Consider the following 20,508-nt stretch of genomic DNA (forward strand, 5'->3'; position numbering starts at 1 on the left):
TAATCAGTGTGTGTGTGTAAAACCAGCCTTCTTTCAACAATGAATCCTCTCCAAGGTCTTGTCAGATGGAACGTGAGCACAGAGCTATCTGAAGAGACATGAAACAAACAATAGACGGTTTGAGTGGATTCAACAATTATATTTTAAAATCTGATTACACAATTTCGAAGAAGGGACTGAAAAAGGCTCTTAAACAGGTGTGTTTTTCTTCTTCATTCTCCCCACTAGAACTGAAACGTAAACGTTTCAAGTCCTTGATTGTGCTTAGAGGTTAAACCCGAGAGATAAATGTTGAGACATAGAAACTCTAGATATGACTGAACTTGTCACGCCTGCTCCCGCTCTCCCTCTCTGGCGCTCGAGGGCGCCAGGCTGCCCTTCATTACGCACACCTGTCACCATCATTACGCGCATCAGCGCTCATCGGACTCACCTGGACTCCTTCACATTTTGATTGCCTTCCCTATATCTGTCTGTTTCATCCCCATCAGCATTATTGTCGTTTACTTTTCCCCTGTCCAGACGCTGTCCGTATTCTGTTTCTGTCCATGGTTATTAAATGTTCACTCCCTGTACCTGCTTCTCGTCTCCAGCGTCGATCCTTACAGAACTAAAGAAGTACTCCACCTAGACACCTCCATGTTTCCCTGCCCTAAGACAGAGATATGATTGAACTAAAGAGATACACCACCTAGCCATCTCCATGTTTCCCTGTCATAAGACAGCGATATGAATGAAGTAAAGACACCTCCATGTTTCACTGCCCTAGGACAGAGATATGACTGAAGTAAAGAGATACTCCTCCTAGCCACCTCCATGCTTCACTGCCCTAAGACAGAGATATGACTGAACTAAAGAGGAACAACAGCTCCTAGCCACCTCCACGCTTCACTACCCTAAGACAGAGATGGTGCTAGAGCTGAGTTAGAGGTACCAGGTGTAGGGCTTAGTGTTGTGGACACAGCGGCTGCCTCCTTCAGCGTCAGTCTTGAGCAGTATCTGAGGCATCTGGGAGCAATGTTCCCTCAACATTTTGGGTCTTGTGAGCGGAAACTTGAACATTGTGAGAATGTTCTTTATATTCTGGCGCGTTTACAGTGAACACTGAGGCTGTACCCTTACAGTTTTAGACAGTAGCCAATAGGCTATTGTGGCTATTTGAGCATAATGTTGGCCTACCAACAAAACCAGTGGAGCAAATCCCATAAAATGTTCACATTGAAATAGCTTTTGATTTATATGATATAGCCTACAGTAGTCTATTTGTGGTGTTCAATGCAGACCTACATTGCATGAGACTTTAAAAAAACGTTTTTACATTATGAAGGGCTTGACATTAATTTAGGATTTTTTACTTGGTCTGCAACACCATGGGCCAAACAGGTGACTGACTGTACATTGCATTGTGTTGTATGATGCAAGAAACCACTTTACAAAATATAATGAATAATTATTACCATACAGAGAATTAGACAATGTAGGCTAGCCCTCTGCATGTGGGCTTATTTGCATATTCAAGCCCGTCTCAAAATACAACACTGCCCCTTTAATTAAGACACGATTTTTTTACCTGACGGGTTTTCAAAGACAGCTTCAAATGTAACATACAGGTTTTGTGCTCTTGTAGGAAGCGGTAACTCCCCATTGCTGACCTATACTTATCTATAACTGCGCTAATAACTTTCTAACTGGCAAAGAATATCACCAAATGTGCACACGTGCGGCACCGCGCATTCATCTGAAAAGCGCACTCACTCACGGGTGATTGAAAGACCGCTTGTGGGCCCGAATTCTACTCCGTTGAGCTCTGGCTCTGACTACAACAAAATCACAGACTCAGTCTTGCAAAGTTAAATTTGTTTTGATTTGTTGCTTTGAAAACGAGCTGATATAATTTTGATTCGATCACAGAAAAAACGTTGATCTATATAGTGGAAACTAATGGGCGAACTCAGTGCCGTTCAATCACTACTGCGTGTCAGTCCTGGAGGGAAAATTGTCTGGGAGTGTCTCCTCCCTCCTCAGACATTATGACTCGGTGTGACCTCCCCTCATCTCCTCCCTCCTCAGACATTATGACTCGGTGTGACCTCCCCTCATCTCCTCCCTCCTCAGACATTATCACTCAGTGTGACCTCCCCTCACCTCCTCCCTCCTCAGACATTATCACTCAGTGTGACCTCCCTTCATCTCCTCCCTCCTCAGACATTATCACTCAGTGTGACCTCCCCTCATCTCCTCCCTCCTCAGACATTATGACTCGGTGTGACCTCCCCTCATCTCCTCCCTCCTCAGACATTATGACTCAGTGTGACCTCCCCTCATCTCCTCCCTCCTCAGACATTATGACTCAGTGTGACCTCCCCTCATCTCCTCCCTCCTCAGACATTATGACTCAGTGTGACCTCCCCTCATCTCCTCCCTCCTCAGACGTTATCACTCGGCATCTCCTCTTGCCTCAGGTCGCCATCTGTCAGACTGTTCAGCCATCATTTATCTTCCTTCAGAGAGCTTACACCGCCTCACCGCTCCGCTGCTCACCGCTGTGTGTATGCGTGCGTGTGTGCGTGCGTGAGTGTGGTGTCAATGCCCCACTGCTGAGGCCTCTCTGATAAACATCCATACTGTATCATCTGAACCAGACAGGCCCTACCCACATGAAAATATACTACAGTTTACTATAGAATACTACAGTATTACAATAGAATTCTTTAGTAAACTATAGTATACTTTAGAATAATATACTACACACTGTAGAATCCCTCGATCATGTGGGCGGCAGGTAGCCTAGTGGTTAGAGCGTTGGGCCAGAAACCGAAAGGTTGCTAGATTGAATCTCTCAGCTGACAAGGTAAAAATCAATCGTTCTGCCCCTGAACAAGGCAGTTAACCCACTGTTCCTAGGCTGTTTGTTCTTAATTGACTTGCCTAGTTAAATAAAGGTTCAATTAAAAATTATAATGTGTAGAATACTACAGTAAATAGTACAATATTATCCCCCCAAAAACACTGTAGTAAATACTACAGTAATGTCAGCAAAAACACCACAGTCCACACCACAGTTTTTTAACTATAGTAAATACTACCGTATTTAATTTGCATATATCCTCTCTATTCCCCTCTCCATATCTCAATTTGTGCCACCCTTAAATGAGAAACCTATATGCCAAGTATAGTGCATATTGTGTTACCTACAGTTTATAGAAAAGAGCAGAAGCTCTGAATTATTTGTTCAGACTGCAGTCCTATCTACCTACAGGTTATGGAAAATGTGCTCTTTTAGTATTTCTCCAGTAGGTTTCCTGAAGTAGAAAGCCTCCACTTCTATGTTCAAGATAGGAAATACTACAGTCTGCAAAACACTACAGTAAATACTACAGTATGCTACAGTCTGCAAAAACACTACAGTAAATACTACAGTATACTACAGTCTGCAAAACAATACAGTAAATACTACAGTATACTACAGTCCGCAAAAACACTACAGTAAATACTACCGTATTCCTTCAGTTTGCAAAAACACTACAGTAAATACTGCAGTATTCTACAGTCTGCAAAAACACTACAGTAAATACTACAGTATACTACAGTCCGCAAAAACACTACAGTAAATACTACAGTATACTACAATCTGCAAAACAATACAGTAAATACTACAGTATACTACAGTCCGCAAAAACACCGCAGTAAATACTACCGTATTCCTTCAGTATGCAAAAACACTACAGTAAATACTGCAGTATTCTACAGTCTGCAAAAACACTACAGTAAATACTACAATATACTACAGTGCGCAAAAACACTACATTAAATACTACGTATACTACAATCTGCAAAAACACTACATTAATTACTATAGTATATACTACAGTTTTATTTTACTACAGTATTTATGCTATAGTTAACTGTAAATACTACAGTATAATATAGTAAATACTACAGTAAATACTACAGTATAATACAGTAAATACTACAATAAATACTATAGTATTCACTGTAGTGTTTTTACAGACCTTAGTCATTAAAGTCTGCATAAACACTAAAGTGAATACTATACTATTTATACCATAGTACACAATAGTATGTTTTCATGTGGGTATTCAGCCCCACTCACACAAATCCCCTGTGGACGCCTCATGAAGGACCTTAGACAGATTATCATTAGTCTGTTTACCATGACAACTGTTGGAGCTGCCTTCAAGTGGCCCGTCTGATCCATCACTAGAAAAGTCAGCTCAGTTGATAAATGCTCTTTGTTTCCAAAGCTAGATGGTTTTGTATCTACGTCTCTGCGTTTCTGCGTGATTTAAATATCTAATTGATTCCAAGGATTCCTTCCTGGCGAACAACAGCTCACAGGAGAAAAGAGTTTATTTAAGGAGGTGGACGTTAACGTGGTTCACTCTGTAAGTGTCATCTAATGGTTGGAATAACGTTTTAACAAGCCTGTTTTCCCGAAGCATTCATTCCTCCATGTTTTCCCCTCAACTGATTCAGCCTGACTTCACCTGACGAGTCAACGCTATGACTAATGCTATAATGATCCATACATACAGCCATGACTAATGGGTTTCTTTCATCTTTCATTCCTCTAATCTAGGTAATGTTCCATTGCCAGAGAACGGGCTGTCTCCTCGGCAACCATCACTGATGGAACTCTCAACCATCTCTCAACACTCCATGAGGAGGGCGAGCGTAAAGTTAGGAATTAGAAAACAGTAATTTAATAGGACCTCTATGAGAGAAGAGAACATTCTACAATACAATAATGCCATTCTTCTTCATTATTGCTCAACTGCTTTTTACATTACATGATGCTTTGATTGAGCGAGAAGAAAAAAAAACAATTTCCAGAAAAGCCAAGTAACAAACATCCTGGTCCTGTAGCCTTGATGTCTAATGTGCGTGTGTGTGTGTGTGTGTGTGTGTGTGTGAATGGAGTCATAGATTAGATACTAGGTTCAAGTGGTCAGAGGGCATCTGGGGTTTGAGTTGGTCACTACTCTGACGTAATGGCTCAGTTTCATGCCGGGAAGTATAAACCTGACCACAGTTACACACACAACAGAAACAGTTTTATCCCTCCCATGAAATCAACAGTCAATATCATGGATGTGATTTATGCACTCAATACCTTCTTTGTTTGAATCCAAAAAAATCTAATGACCTAATATAGGTCAATAAAATATATTTATAGGTGGATATGTTATAATACCTTTGGGTGGTCATAAAAGAGGGGGATGGTTAGGGGATGACCTGGGGTTTGTCTCTCTGAACTCCTCGAGTCTAGACATTCTACGGTGACTGCTGAGGATTGAAGAGCATCAGAAACATACGGTACCTATAGAATCCAGGACATCTGTTGAGATGAGGTGATCCTCATGTTCATAACCAGCTGTTATAGCGTAACCACTGACTGAACACTGCACAGTGGAAACCAAGCAGGTATGATGCCTTGAGGGTGTGTTCACCATACTGTGGCAGAGGGAAAGTCTTAACACCATGTCACATCATTAATAACTCACCCACAGATCTGAGTTATGAAATAACATTAGGGGAGAGTGGGGTAAGTTGAGCCAAAGGGATAAATTGAGCCAAAGGGGTAAATTGAGCCAAAGGGGTAAATTGAGCCACACTTGTTTCTAGGAAACCAGACACAAAATGTATAATTTGACCAAATATTTAAGAAAAGGTGATAGTTTCATGGAGTCTGGGAAGGAAGAAACCACATGGTAAAAAGTGGTTAGTAAGATAGGTCCAGAAAACTGATTTATCCCAAGTCAAATAAATGTATTGTGATAGAGGTTTCATGATGCTTGTTTCCAAACCAAAGTAGACCATTTTAAGATTGTTCTATACATCAGTTGAGGTCTCCAAAAGCTTCAATATGAGGACGTAAACCTGGCATGAAAGGTCATCCCTGTGGGCTAATATAGTCAAAATGTTTGCCTTGGGGTAAGTTGAGCCAATGGCCATGGGGTAAGTTGAGCCAATGGCATTTTGAGCAAATTGAAGGGTTTTCTTCCCAAGCGTAATGCAAGGTATTATCACCGTTTTATGAGGTAACAACAGGGCTTGGCCTGTGTTAAAATTACAAAGTGTTTGTTAGATGTTAAACCTGTGTTAAAAGATGCTTAAAATGAAAAAAAGTGATTGTGATGAATTGTGTTTAAGAAATAAAGATAGACATGATTTTAAAGTCGTAGCGGTAATATTTCATTCACTACAGACATTTGTAGGTGGCTTAACTTACCCTGTCCTGCAGACAAGCTACGTTTTCAAAGCTGTTATGTTTACATGAATTCAGATTATTTCCAGGGATACAGAACATCCTGGAATACATGTAGAGATCTTTGTTAGATAGAATATTATATTTCTCTTGACAGCGTGATGCTGATTGTAAAAAAGGGCTCAACTTACCCCACTCTCCCCTACCTCAACAAGGGGGGAGATTCTAAAGATAGCCCAGTGACTGAATATATCCATGATCATTTCTTTGTCCCCATGGTAGGTCATAAAGACAGACATTGTTGTTTCTGCTTTGAGGTTGAATGGGCATATAATATATCCCTATCCTCCCTATCCGCTATCCTATTGGCCTACATTCACTCATTCATTCTGCAGAAGAAAAACAAACTGTGGTAACCGCATCCTCGGAAGGCCATGTTAACCTGATGACCTCATCCTGTGACCTCATAGCTTAGCTCAGAGTTCTAAGGTCCTCTGAAGTCCTTGAATCCCAGGCATCACATCCCAAATGGCACCCTATTCCCTATATAGTGCACTACTTTTGAACAGAGCCCTATGGGATTCTGTATGGGCCATGGTCAAAAGTAGTGCACTATGTAGGGAATAGGGTGCCTTTTGGGATGCAACCTGGATTTCCTTTCCTTTCTGAAAGTAATGTGGCTCATTGCTACGTTTGATAAATCCCCCAGAGATCAGAGGACAGCTAATTGGGAGGTTTTCTGTGCCTGAGGTGGTGATTCTATTAGGCCAGTTTTGAAGGAACGATCCTTAGTTCTTCCATGTTGATATATTGCTCATCTGTGTGTGTGTGTGTGTGTGTGTGTGTGTGTGTGTGTGTGTGTGTGTGTGTGTGTGTGTGTGTGTGTGTGTATGTGTGTGTGTGTGTGTGTGTGTGTGTGTGTGTGTGTGTGTGTGTGTGTGTGTGTGTGTGTGTGTGTGTGTGTGTGTGTGTGTGTGTGTGATCTCCGAGAGAGAGCAACGCACCACCCTTCACCTCCACCCTTTGAACCTCTTCCCTGGCCTGGGTTGGGTTGCCTCTAAGTCAGGGCTCTGCTTCCGGGCCCCAGGGTGAAACTGAGGGATAAAGGGATAGATTGGGTTAACAAGGCCAGGGAATGTTTGTGTTTCTGTGTTCTATTCACCATTGTGATTTCTGACTGAATGGACCAGACGACCTGGACTTAAGTGGTGTGGTTGGGTAGTCTATCTCTTTCTCCTGGAGGGGTAGAGTTACCTTGCTGAAATTGGAGGCCATTCAGAGTGTGAGACAGGAAGTGGTAGTGATATGCTTGTGTCATTCCTGCCCTGACAAACCTGTTCAAATGCCCCGGTGACCTTCTATCCTTCCAGTTGTGGAGAAGAGAGCTGGGAACTGGGACAGCTAGAAGCTGTAGAAATGTCTACAGCTAGCCTTCAGTCCTCCTACTGGACACATTAAGTACTGTAGCCTTCAGTCCTCCTACTGGACACATGAAGTACTGTAGCCTTCAGTCCTCCTACTGGACACATGAAGAACTGTAGCCTTCAGTCCTCCTACTGGACACAGGAAGTACTGTAGCCTTCAGTCCTCCCACTGGAATACTTGAAGTACTGTAGCTTTCAGTCCTCCTACTGGACACATTAAGTACTGTAGCCTTCAGTCTTCCTACTGGACACATGAAGTACTGTAGCCTTCAGTCCTCCTACTGGACACATGAAGTACTGTAGCCTTCAGTCCTCCTACTGGACACATGAAGTACTGTAGCCTTCAGTCCTCCTACTGGACACATGAAGTACTGTAGCCTTCAGTCCTCCTACTGGACACATGAAGTACTGTAGCCTTCAGTCCTCCTACTGGACACACGAAGTACTGTAGCCTTCAGTCCTCCTACTGGACACATGAAGTACTGTAGCCTTCAGTCCTCCTACTGGACACACGAAGTACTGTAGCCTTCAGTCCTCCTACTGGACACATGAAGTACTGTAGCCTTCAGTCCTCCTACTGGACACATGAAGTACTGTAGCCTTCAGTCCTCCTACTGGACACATGAAGTACTGTAGCCTTCAGTCCTCCTACTGGACACATGAAGTACTGTAGCCTTCAGTCCTCCTACTGGACACACGAAGTACTGTAGCCTTCAGTCCTCCTACTGGGCACATGAAGTACTGTAGCCTTCAGTCCTCCTACTGGACACACGAAGTACTGTAGCCTTCAGTCCTCCTACTGGACACATGAAGTACTGTAGCCTTCAGTCCTCCTACTGGACACATGAAGTACTGTAGCCTTCAGTCCTCCTACTGGACACATGAAGTACTGTAGCCTTAAGTCCTCCTACTGGACACATGAAGTACTGTAGCCTTCAGTCCTCCTACTGGACACACGAAGTACTGTAGCCTTCAGTCCTCCTACTGGACACATGAAGTACTGTAGCCTTCAGTCCTCCTACTGGACACATGAAGTACTGTAGCCTTCAGTCCTCCTACTGGACACATGAAGTACTGTAGCCTTCAGTCCTCCTACTGGACATATGAAGTACTGTAGCCTTCAGTCCTCCTACTGGACACAGGAAGTACTGTCTGGATTCTCAGGGTTTCTTCTTCCTCCAACTCAATCCCTTTACTCTACCTTTATCTCCTGCTCCCTATTTCTATCACACACGCACACGCACACGCACACGCACACACACACGCAAACACACACGCACACGCACACGCAAACACACACGCAAACACACACGCAAACACACACGTAAACACACACGTAAACACACACGTAAACACACAAACTGAAAGGTTACGATTTGGTTACAAACTGAAAGCCTCTCGCTCATAAATCAGAGAGAGGCTCTTTAAACCAAGCTGACAGAGAAGAGCTAAAGTTCTTGGGAAATCAAAAGGCCAATACAATCACTGAGTCCCAAATGGTACTGTGTTCCCTATATAGTCCATAAGGTTCTGGTCAAAAGTAGTGCACTATATAGGGAATAGGGTGTCATTTGGGGCATAGACAGTCACTCCATACATCACACAGATACCTGCTGTTTTGGCACAGTGAACACACAACCATTGTCTTTAACTATCTGGCACAGAGACAACAGATCGCTTCGGCAAAATATAAATCAATAAAAGAAAGAGAGAGAAACCTTTAAGTTAATCCATTCATCCTGGATTCAGATATAGAGTTGTCTCTCTCTATTTGGTGGAAGAAACCGTGGACAAGCTAAAACATGTAGCATCTGAATGATCTTAACTATCCTCCTCCTGGAAGAACAGGAGTCACTGATCTGATCTGTCCTCCTCCTGGAAGAACAGGAGTTACTGATCTGATCTGTCCTCCTCCTGGAAGAACAGGACTCACTGATCTGATCTGTCCTCCTCCTGGAAGAGCAGGGGTCACTGATCTGATCTGTCCTCCTCCTGGAAGAGCAGGGGTCACTGATCTGATCTGTCCTCCTCCTGGAAGAACAGAAGTCACTGATCTGATCTGTCCTCCTCCTGGAAGAACAGAAGTCACTGATCTGATCTGATCTGTCCTCCTCCTGGAAGAACAGGAGTTACTGATCTGATCTGTCCTCCTCCTGGAAGAACAGGACTCACTGATCTGGTCTGTCCTCCTCCTGGAAGAACAGAAGTCACTGATCTGATCTGTCCTCCTCCTGGAAGAACAGGAGTTACTGATCTGATCTGATCTGTCCCCCTCCTGGAAGAACAGGAGTCACTGATCTGATCTGTCCTCCTCCTGGAAGAACAGAAGTCACTGATCTGATCTGTCCTCCTCCTGGAAGAACAGAAGTCACTGATCTGATCTGTCCTCCTCCTGGAAGAACAGAAGTCACTGATCTGATCTGTCCTCCTCCTGGAAGAACAGGACTCACTGATCTGATCTGTCCTCCTCCTGAAAGAACAGGAGTTACTGATCTGATCTGATCTGTCCCCCTCCTGGAAGAACAGGAGTTACTGATCTGATCTGTCCTCCTCCTGGAAGAGCAGGGGTCACTGATCTGATCTGTCCTCCTCCAGGAAGAACAGGAGTCACTGATCTGATCTGATCTGTTCTCCTCCTGGAAGAACAGGAGTCACTGATCTGATCTTTCCTCCTCCTGGAAGAACAGGAGTCACTGATCTGATCTGTCCTCCTCCAGGAAGAACAGGAGTCACTGATCTGATCTGATCTGTCCTCCTCCTGGAAGAACAGGAGTCACTGATCTGATCTGTCCTCCTCCTGGAAGAACAGGAGTCACTGAGCAGACACACACACACACACACACACACACACACACACACACACACACACACACACACACACACACACACACACACACACACACACACACACACCACTGGAGAAGAGCCTTTAGATGATCCAATCACAGTCTCACAGGGGAACTGTTCAAGAAATATGTCTTTCTCTGGAGTTACAGTAAGCCGTAAGGCATGCTACAGTATATGAATTGTCAGTAAGCATCCACACACACACACCTCCCTGGACCATCTCCCCTCACTCAAGTCTCTCAGCACAATGTCAGGTAAGGGTTTTGATAGAAGAATGTCAAGGGGCTAGGCCATAACATATATCAGGTCAAAGTGGACTGTTTACTGTATACTATAATTCTATATAAAGTAGGGCTGTCAGACTTAACCAGTTAACTCAAGTTAACTTTTTGTAATTTCAGTGCACAATAAAAAAAATTAGTTTCATGTAGGAGTGATTGTGGGCCAGGCAGTGTCAACAGCACGACAGACAGACAGACAGACAGACAGACAGACAGACAGACAGACAGACAGACAGACAGACAGACAGACAGACAGACAGACAGACAGACAGACAGACAGACAGACAGACAGACAGACAGACAGACAGACAGACAGACAGACAGACAGACAGACAGACAGACAGACAGACAGACAGGATTCATGTAGAAGTGTTTATGGGCCAGGCAGTGTCAACAGCAGACAGATAGACAGGGAAACATTGTGGGCTGTACACCACAAGAGCTTCTGCCACATTTGGTTTTGCATTCTGAAATGTACAGTGTTAGAAATGACAGCCTTTGCTGGTGAAGAGCTGACAGACAGCTGAGCCACGTGTCAGACCACAGGGAGACCAGTCTTTTTCTCTCTCTTTCTCTCTCTGACTCTCTCTCTTTTCCTTTCTGTCTCTCCCTCTCACAGACTTGCTCTTTTCTCTCACTCTCTCTCCTTATCTTCTACCTCCCTCTCTGAAAACAGGAACAGGAGAGTGGGAGTTTCCATGCTTCCAATGTCTTTCCATGACTAACGTTCCAAATGGCACCCTATTCCCTATATAGAGCCCTATGGGACCCTGGTCAAAAGTAGTGCACTGTATAGTGAATAGGGTGCAATTTGGGACGTATGCCCATGTTTTCATGGAATTACTACAGTATCAGTCAACTGGCACGGTTCTTATGCAATTTCTATCAAGGGCATAGCGCCTCCCTTTACCCTTGTGTGTTGTGTACACTGGGGCTGCGTCCAAACTGAACTCTATTCCCTTTACCCCGGTGTGTTGTGTACACTGGGGCTGCGTCCAAACTGAACTCTATTCCCTTTACCCTGGTGTGTTGTGTACACTGGGGCTGCATCCAAACTGAACTCTATTCCCTTGACCCTGGTGTGTTGTGTACACTGGGGCTGCGTCCAAATGGAACTCTATTCCCTTGACCCCGGTGTGTTGTGTACACTGGGGCTGCGTCCAAATGGAACTCTATTCCCTTGGCCCTGGTGTGTTGTGTACACTGGGGCTGCGTCCAAATGGAACTCTATTCCCTTGGCCCTGGTGTGTTGTGTACACTGGGGCTGCGTCCAAACCGAACTCTATTGCCTTTACCCCGGTGTGTTGTGTACACTGGGGCTGCGTCCAAACTGAACTCTATTCCCTTGGCCCTGGTGTGTTGTGTACACTGGGGCTGCGTCCAAATGGAACTCTATTCCCTTGGCCCTGGTGTGTTGTGTACACTGGGGCTGCGTCCAAACTGACTCTATTCCCTTGGCCCTGGTGTGTTGTGTACACTGGGGCTGCGCCAAACTGAACTCTATTCCCTTGGCCCTGGTGTGTTGTGTACACTGGGGCTGCGTCCAAACTGAACTCTATTCCCTGGCCCTGGTGTGTTGTGTACACTGGGGCTGCGTCCAAATGGAACTCTATTCCCTTGGCCCTGGTGTGTTGTGTACACTGGGGCTGCGTCCAAACTGAACTCTATTCCCTTTACCCTGGTGTGTTGTGTACACTGGGGCTGCGTCCAATGGAACTCTATTCCCTGGCCCTGGTGTGTTGTGTACACTGGGGCTGCGTCCAAACTGAACTCTATTCCCTTGGCCCTGGTGTGTTGTGTACACGGGGCTGCGTCCAAATGGAACTCTATTCCCTTGGCCCTGGTGTGTTGTGTACACTGGGGCTGCGTCCAAACTGAACTCTATTCCCTTTACCCTGGTGTGTTGTGTACACTGGGGCTGCGTCCAAACTGAACTCTGTTCCCTTTACCCCGGTGTGTTGTGTACACTGGGGCTGCGTCCAAATGGAACTCTATCCCTTGGCCCTGGTGTGTTGTGTACACTGGGGCTGCGTCCAAACTGAACTCTATTCCCTTGGCCCTGGTGTGTTGTGTACACTGGGGCTGCGTCCAAATGGAACTCTATTCCCTTTACCCCGGTGTGTTGTGTACACTGGGGCTGCGTCCAAACTGAACTCTATTCCCTTGACCCCGGTGTGTTGTGTACACTGGGGCTGCGTCCAAACGGAACTCTATTCCCTATGTGGTGCACTACATTTGACCAGGGCCCACATGACTCTGGTCAAAAGCAGTTCACTAAATAGGGAAAAGGGTGTCATTTGGGATGCAGTCAGGCTCTTTCTTTTTTTGTTGATGTGCCTCTTCTACTCAAGTCAAAACGGCGCGCTTCAGCTCAACTTGACTACTGGGTGAGCAGCATGCCACAACTTTCAGACAGACCACATCCAAGGAGTGTTTGGAAATAACATCTCACTTTCCCTTGCCCTTCACAGTGCTGAGAGTAGCATCCTTAGTTTATATAAGGCAGCCATTGGTGAAATAACTCTCTATGGAAGTGTTCCAAATGGCACCCTATTCCCTATATAGTGTAGCACATTAGTCTGGATTAAGCCTTGGTCAAATGTAGTCAGCAACATAGAGAATAGGGCGCCTTTATTTCACCAACCCCTCTCTGTCTGTGGTCATCAATAGGGTGCCTTTATTTCACCAACCCCTCTCTGTCTGTGGTCATCAGTAGGGTGCCTTTATTTCACCAACCCCTCTCTGTCTGTGGTCATCAGTAGGGCGCCTTTATTTCACCAACCCCTCTCTGTCTGTGGTCATCAGTAGGGCGCCTTTATTTCACCAACCCGTCTCTGTCTGTGGTCATCAGTAGGGCGCCTTTATTTCACCAACCCCTCTCTGTCTGTGGTCATCAATAGGGCGCCTTTATTTCACCAACCCCTCTCTGTCTGTGGTCATCAGTAGGGCGCCTTTATTTCACCAACCCCTCTCTGTCTGTGGTCATCAGTAGGGCGCCTTTATTTCACCAACCCCTCTCTGTCTGTGGTCATCAGTAGGGTGCCTTTATTTCACCAACCCCTCTCTGTCTGTGGTCATCAATAGGGCGCCTTTATTTCACCAACCCCTCTCTGTCTGTGGTCATCAGTAGGGCGCCTTTATTTCACCAACCCCTCTCTGTCTGTGGTCATCAGTAGGGTGCCTTTATTTCACTAACCATCTCTGCCTGTGGTAATGGAGACACTAACCATCTCTGTCTGTGGTAATGGAGACACTAACCATCTCTGTCTGTGGTAATGGAGACACTAACCATCTCTGTCTGTGGTAATGGAGACATTAACCATCTCTGTCTGTGGTAATGGAGACACTAACCATCTCTGTCTGTGGTAATCAATATATTGAATATGGAGATACTAACCATCTCTGTCTGTTGTCATGACGTTGGCCTCTTTTGGTACAGGGAGGACAGTTGATCCCTCCCTTTTGCACACAATCCACCCTGTGTGTAAAGGGTCGTAAAAACTCTAAAATTCCAGGAGAGTCTCTGGTCACATGGCCCATAGAGAGACACAGGAAATTCTTCCAACTCATAGAATTGGAGAGCCAAGCGACATTTTGTGTTGTGGAGAAGGTATGGAAGATTGGTGAAGAATCCAGCTACGAACTGATCCGCTTGGTACAATTTGGTGATACTCAGAAGAGACAATATAGCCATATTACCATAAAACTGTTTATATAATAGACTCAGTTTAAGACTTGCATCATATGGGTGTATGGAATGTATTAATAAGGATAAAGCTTTTGTAAGACATTGAGATGCTATGTACTGATGTAATGTGATAGAATTGTATTTCTGTAACCAAATCTAACTCAGTCATAGGCACGCCCCCAGGGACCCATACAGGACCAGGCGTCATTTGACAAGCTGTTCTATGGGCACTATAAAACACCCCCTGATTTACATTTCTTCAGACCAGGCCTACACTCTATGGCCAGAGGTTTGACCATCCAAGTACTCTACTGAAAGTAAACCATACCACGTGGTTAACTTTTAGACTATCGAGACCGACAGAATAAGAACAAGTCTTTGATATTAATTATTAGTCTGCAGCTAAGTAAATTATATCATCGAACGCGAAGACCAACGAAACAACCATTCTATGACGACATTAATGAATGTCGCTCTGAAAGATCCATTCTAACCGAGAGAGAGAGAGAGAGAACGCGGACAAAACTCCCCAACAGAACTACTCTCCAACAAGAATCAGAACGACACACTGAGCGTAAATATATATTGATTGCAATTGTTCCCGAATGAGTGAGCCTTCAATTGTCAATTGTTAATATTAATGAACTCTGTGTAACTGCCACAGCTGACCTTTTATGATCCATTGTTCAACAGGCCGACCTGCCTGTTTAGCCCACAAGGGCACATTCCGATACCAATCATTTGTGACGATAATTACTGTTTGTATGTTTTTCTGTTAATTACTTAGTGTAGTAAATAAATGATTTTAAGACAATTGATGTATGGATGATTTTAGTAAAGACTGGGTTCGTGCAGATACAACAATTTACGACGTTTGGGATGAGACTGGACTAGAGGTAAATACACCATTGAAACTAGAAGATAATCGGCCTATACTATAATAGAATATAATATTATAGTACAGGAAAGTTATATTAGGAAAATTATAGCTTTGTAATCTGAATATTCTCCTTGGTGCCCCGATCTCCTAGTTAATTACAATTAAACGATTAATCAGTTTAATCGCGTGATAATAATTACAGGGAGCTAATTGATAAACATATCTTCCGTTTAATGGTACCCCCAAAGACACGACACTGTGGTAATCAATATGTTGACATGGACACACTAACCATCTCTGGATGGATGCTTCTGTAAAAGTAACTAAACTCAGCAAAAAAAGAAACATCCTCTCACTGTCAACTGCATTTATTTTCAGCAAACTTAATGTGTAAATATTTGTATGTACATAACAAGATTCAACAACTGAGACATAAACTGAACAAGTTCCACAGACATGTGACTAATAGGGGAGGCAAGTAGCCTAGTGGTTAGAGTGTTGGACTAGTAACTGAAAGGTTGCAAGATCGAATCCCTGAGCTGACAAGGTAAAAATCTGTTGTTCTGCCCCTGAACAAGGCAGTTAACCCACTGTTCCTAGGCCATCATTGAAAATAAGAATTTGTTCTTAACTGACTTGCCTATAGAAATAGAAATTGAATAATGTGTCCCTGACCAAAGGGGGGGGGTAATCTGGTAACAGTCAGTATCTGGTGTGGCCACCAGCTGCATTAAGTACTGCAGTGCATCTCCTCCTCATGGACTGTACCAGATTTGCCAGTTCTTCCACCAAGGCTCCTGCACATTTCTGGGGGGGAATGGCCCTAGCCCTCTGATCCAACAGTTCCCAGATGTGCTCAATGGGATTGAGATCTGGGCTGTTTGCTGGCCATGACAGAACACTGACATTCCTGTCTTGCAGGAAATCACTCACCAAATGAGCAGTATGGCTGGTGGCATTGTCATGCTGGAGGGTCATGTCAGGATGTGCCTGCAGGAAGGGTACCACATGAGGGAGGAGGATGTCTTCCCTCTAACGCACAGCTCAGTCTGATGATGCTGTGACACACTGCCCCAGACCATGATGGACCCTCCACCTCCAAATTGATCCCGCTCCAGAGTACAGGCCTCGGTGTAATGCTTCCTTCGACGATAAACGTGACTCTGACCATCACCCCTGGTGAGACAAAACCAGTGAAGAGCACTTTTTGCCAGTCCTGTCTGGTCCAGTGACGGCGGGTTTGTGCCCATAGGCAACGGTGATGTCTGGTGAGGACCTGCCATACAACAGGCCTACAAGCCCTCAGTCCAGCCTCTCTCAGCCTATTGCAGTCTGAGCACTGATGGAGGGATTGTGCGTTCCTGGTGTAACTCGGGCAGTTGTTGTTGCTATCCTGTACCTGTCCCGCAGGTGTGATGTTCGGACGTACCGATCCTGTGCAGGTGTTGTTACACGTGGTCTGCCACTGCGAGGATAATCAGCTGTCCATCCTGTCTCCCTGTAGCGTTGTCTTAGGCATCTCACAGTACGGGCATTGCAATTCATTGCCGTGGCCACATCTGCTGTCCTCATGCCTCCTTGCAGCATGCCTAAGGCACATTCATGCAGATGAACAGGGACCCTGGGCATCTTTCTTTTGGTGTTTTTCAGAGTCAGTGGAAAGGCCTCTTTAGTGTCCTAAGTTTTCATAACTGTGACCTTAATTGCCTACCGTCTGTAAGCTGTTAGTGTCTTAACGACCGTTCCACAGGTGCATGTTCATTAATTGTTTATGTTTCATTGAACAAGCATGGGAAACAGTGGTTAAACTCTTCACATATCTGTGAAGTTATTTGGATTTTTACGAATTATCTTTAAAAGACAGGGTCCTGAAAAGGGACGTTTCTATTTTGCTGAGTTGATGTGGCTCTTCTGAGTGGTTCTGTTCTCTTCTGGGTATTGGAAACACACCAATACCCATTGGGTTGATTGGTTGACTGGTTGATTCTGTTATTGTTCCAAGAACTGCCATAGGCTAAGCACAGGACCAAATCTTTACTGACCATAAATCCAAAAGATCCATCTCATGGTTGGTAAATGATGTCCTAGTTTTTCTGTGTATTTCATCTCTCTCTCCTTCTCTCTGTCTCTCTTTTAAGTATGCATGCACACGCGCACATGCACACACAAACACAAACACACACACACATACACTACACATACACACACCAACACACACACATACACTACACATACACACACATAAACAAGCACTGCCGCCCCACCGTCCACACACAACCACTAGGAAGCAACAAAGAAAACTTCCTCCCTAAGGGAGTGCATTCTGAGCATGATGGCCTGGGACAGTAAAGGGAATACAGGCCATTCTTTCCCCAACCAGACTGAACATCATGACAGTCTGGGGACAGAGGTCTATGTGTCCACCCATAGAGATACAACTGTGTTCTATGTTCTAGAATCTAACTAGTGTTCTATGTGTCCCCCCATAGAGATACAACTGTGTTCTATGTTCTAGAATCTAACTAGTGTTCTGTGTCCACCCATAGAGATACAACTGTGTTCTATGTTCTAGAATCTAACTAGTGTTCTGTGTCCACCCATAGACATACAACTGTGTTCTATGTTCTAGAATCTAACTAGTGTTCTGTGTCCACCCATAGAGATACAACTGTGTTCTATGTTCTAGAATCTAACTAGTGTTCTGTGTCCACCCATAGAGATACAACTGTGTTGTATGTTCTAGAATCTAACTAGTGTTCTGTGTCCCCCCATAGAGATACAACTGTGTTCTATGTTCTAGAATCTAACTAGTGTTCTGTGTCCACCCATAGAGATACAACTGTGTTCTATGTTCTAGAATCTAACTAGTGTTCTGTGTCCACCCTTAGAGATACAACTGTGTTCTATGTTCTAGAATCTAACTAGTGTTCTGTGTCCACCCTTAGAGATACAACTGTGTTCTATGTTCTCTAACTAGTGTTCTATGTTCTAACTAGTGTTCTATGTTCTAACTAGCGTTCTATGTGTCCACCCGTAGAGATACAACTGTGTTCTATGTTCTCTAACTAGTGTTCCATGTTCTATCTCTGTGTGTCCACCAGAGTAGATTGAGAGGTTTTCAGATTCTTCTTGCTTTGATAGCCCACCACTATATTATGTAATTTGTACATACTTGGGTAACTTAACAAATTGTCAAGTTTTACATTTTATTAGTCGTATGTATGGGATACGCGTGGTATACATCTTCCAATGAAATGCTTACTGGTAGGTTCCTTCTAGAACAATGCAACAACAATAAGAAATAATACAAGATAAGAATTTGAACATAAAATAAATGGCTCAGTAGAATAGAATAAACCCTTTAGCATCAATATAATACAGAAGACACAATTTATAGAACAATATTCACTTGTATTGAGGAAGGGGGATGGGGGCAGTGTATAAACTGAGCAGTATTTAGTCATCATAATAAGGGAGTCTTATTGATGTACTGGGCCGTCTTCACCACCCGCTGGAGGGTCTCGTTCTAGTGATGTACTGGGCCGTCTTCACCACCCGCTGGAGGGCCTTGTTCTAGTGATGTACTGGGCCGTCTTCACCACCCGCTGGAGGGCCTTGTTCTAGTGATGTACTGGGCCGTCTTCACCACCCGCTGGAGGGCCTTGTTCTAGTGATGTACTGGGCCGTCTACACAACCCGCTGGAGGGCCTTGTTCTAGTGATGTACTGGGCCGTCTTCACCACCCGCTGGAGGGCCTTGTTCTAGTGATGTACTGGGCCGTCTTCACCACCCGCTGGAGGGCCTTGTTCTAGTGATGTACTGGGCCGTCTTCACCACCCGCTGGAGGGCCTTGTTCTAGTGATGTACTGGGCCGTCTTCACCACCCGCTGGAGGGCCTTGTTCTAGTGATGTACTGGGCCGTCTTCACCACCCGCTGGAGGGCCATGTTCGAGTGATGTACTGGGCCGTCTACACAACCCGCTGGAGGGCCTTGTTCTAGTGATGTACTGGGCCGTCTTCACCACCCGCTGGAGGGCCTTGTTCGAGTGATGTACTGGGCCGTCTTCACCACCCGCTGGAGGGTCTCGTTCTAGTGATGTACTGGGCCGTCTTCACCACCCGCTGGAGGGCCTTGTTCTAGTGATGTACTGGGCCGTCTTCACCACCCGCTGGAGGGCCATGTTCGAGTGATGTACTGGGCCGTCTACACAACCCGCTGGAGGGCCTTGTTCTAGTGATGTACTGGGCCGTCTTCACCACCCGCTGGAGGGCCTTGTTCGAGTGATGTACTGGGCCGTCTTCACCACCCGCTGGAGGGTCTCGTTCTAGTGATGTACTGGGCCGTCTTCACCACCCGCTGGAGGGCCTTGTTCTAGTGATGTACTGGGCCGTCTTCACCACCCGCTGGAGGGCCTTGTTCTAGTGATGTACTGGGCCGTCTTCACCACCCGCTGGAGGGCCTTGTTCGAGTGATGTACTGGGCCGTCTACACAACCCGCTGGAGGGCCTTGTTCTAGTGATGTACTGGGCCGTCTTCACCAACCGCTGGAGGGCTTTGTGGCCGTGGACAGAGCAATTTCCATAACAAGCCGTGATGCATCCGGTCAGGACGCTCTCGAAGGTGCAGCAGTAGTTTTATGGAGGAGGACTCTTGACAAGAGTGGTGGTGTTATTGGTTCATGTCAAGTCCTTGGTGATGTGGACGACAAGGAACTTAAAACGTCTGACTCTCTCTACTGGCTAAATCCATTTTGAATTCAATCACTTCTTGACAGCATCCCTTTTGATTTAAACCGATCTTTCCATACAGGTTTTCCCATTAAAGAAGTGGTCAGAAAATGACTCAGGAGATCAAGGTGCTCAGAGTTGACCCATTTAGCATACCCCACTATACCATGAGAGACATGTCTTCATCCCTTCATACCCCACTATACCATGAGAGACATGTCTTCATCCCAACATACCCCACTATACCATGAGAGACATGTCTTTATCCCTTCATACCCCACTATACCATGGAGACATGTCTTCATCCCTTCATACCCCACTATACCATGAGAGACATGTCTTTATCCCTTCATACCCCACTATACCATGAGAGACATGTCTTCATCCCTTCATACCCCACTATACCATGAGAGACATGTCTTTATCCCTTC

The 20,508-nt window shown here is 45.0% G+C and overlaps 1 non-coding gene across 1 annotated transcript; it reads left to right on the forward strand.

The window, feature by feature from the left end:
* Positions 1-3,267: 3,267 nt before the first annotated feature.
* On the forward strand, positions 3,268-3,320 carry LOC123728337 (U7 small nuclear RNA). The gene has a single exon (XR_006760223.1). It is a non-coding gene; the product is annotated as a U7 small nuclear RNA (small nuclear RNA).
* Positions 3,321-20,508: the final 17,188 nt, after the last annotated feature.

The sequence above is a fragment of the Salmo salar genome, chromosome 17 (genome assembly GCF_965601325.2).
Source record: "Salmo salar chromosome 17, fSalSal1, whole genome shotgun sequence".
In the NCBI taxonomy this organism is placed as follows: domain Eukaryota; kingdom Metazoa; phylum Chordata; class Actinopteri; order Salmoniformes; family Salmonidae; genus Salmo; species Salmo salar.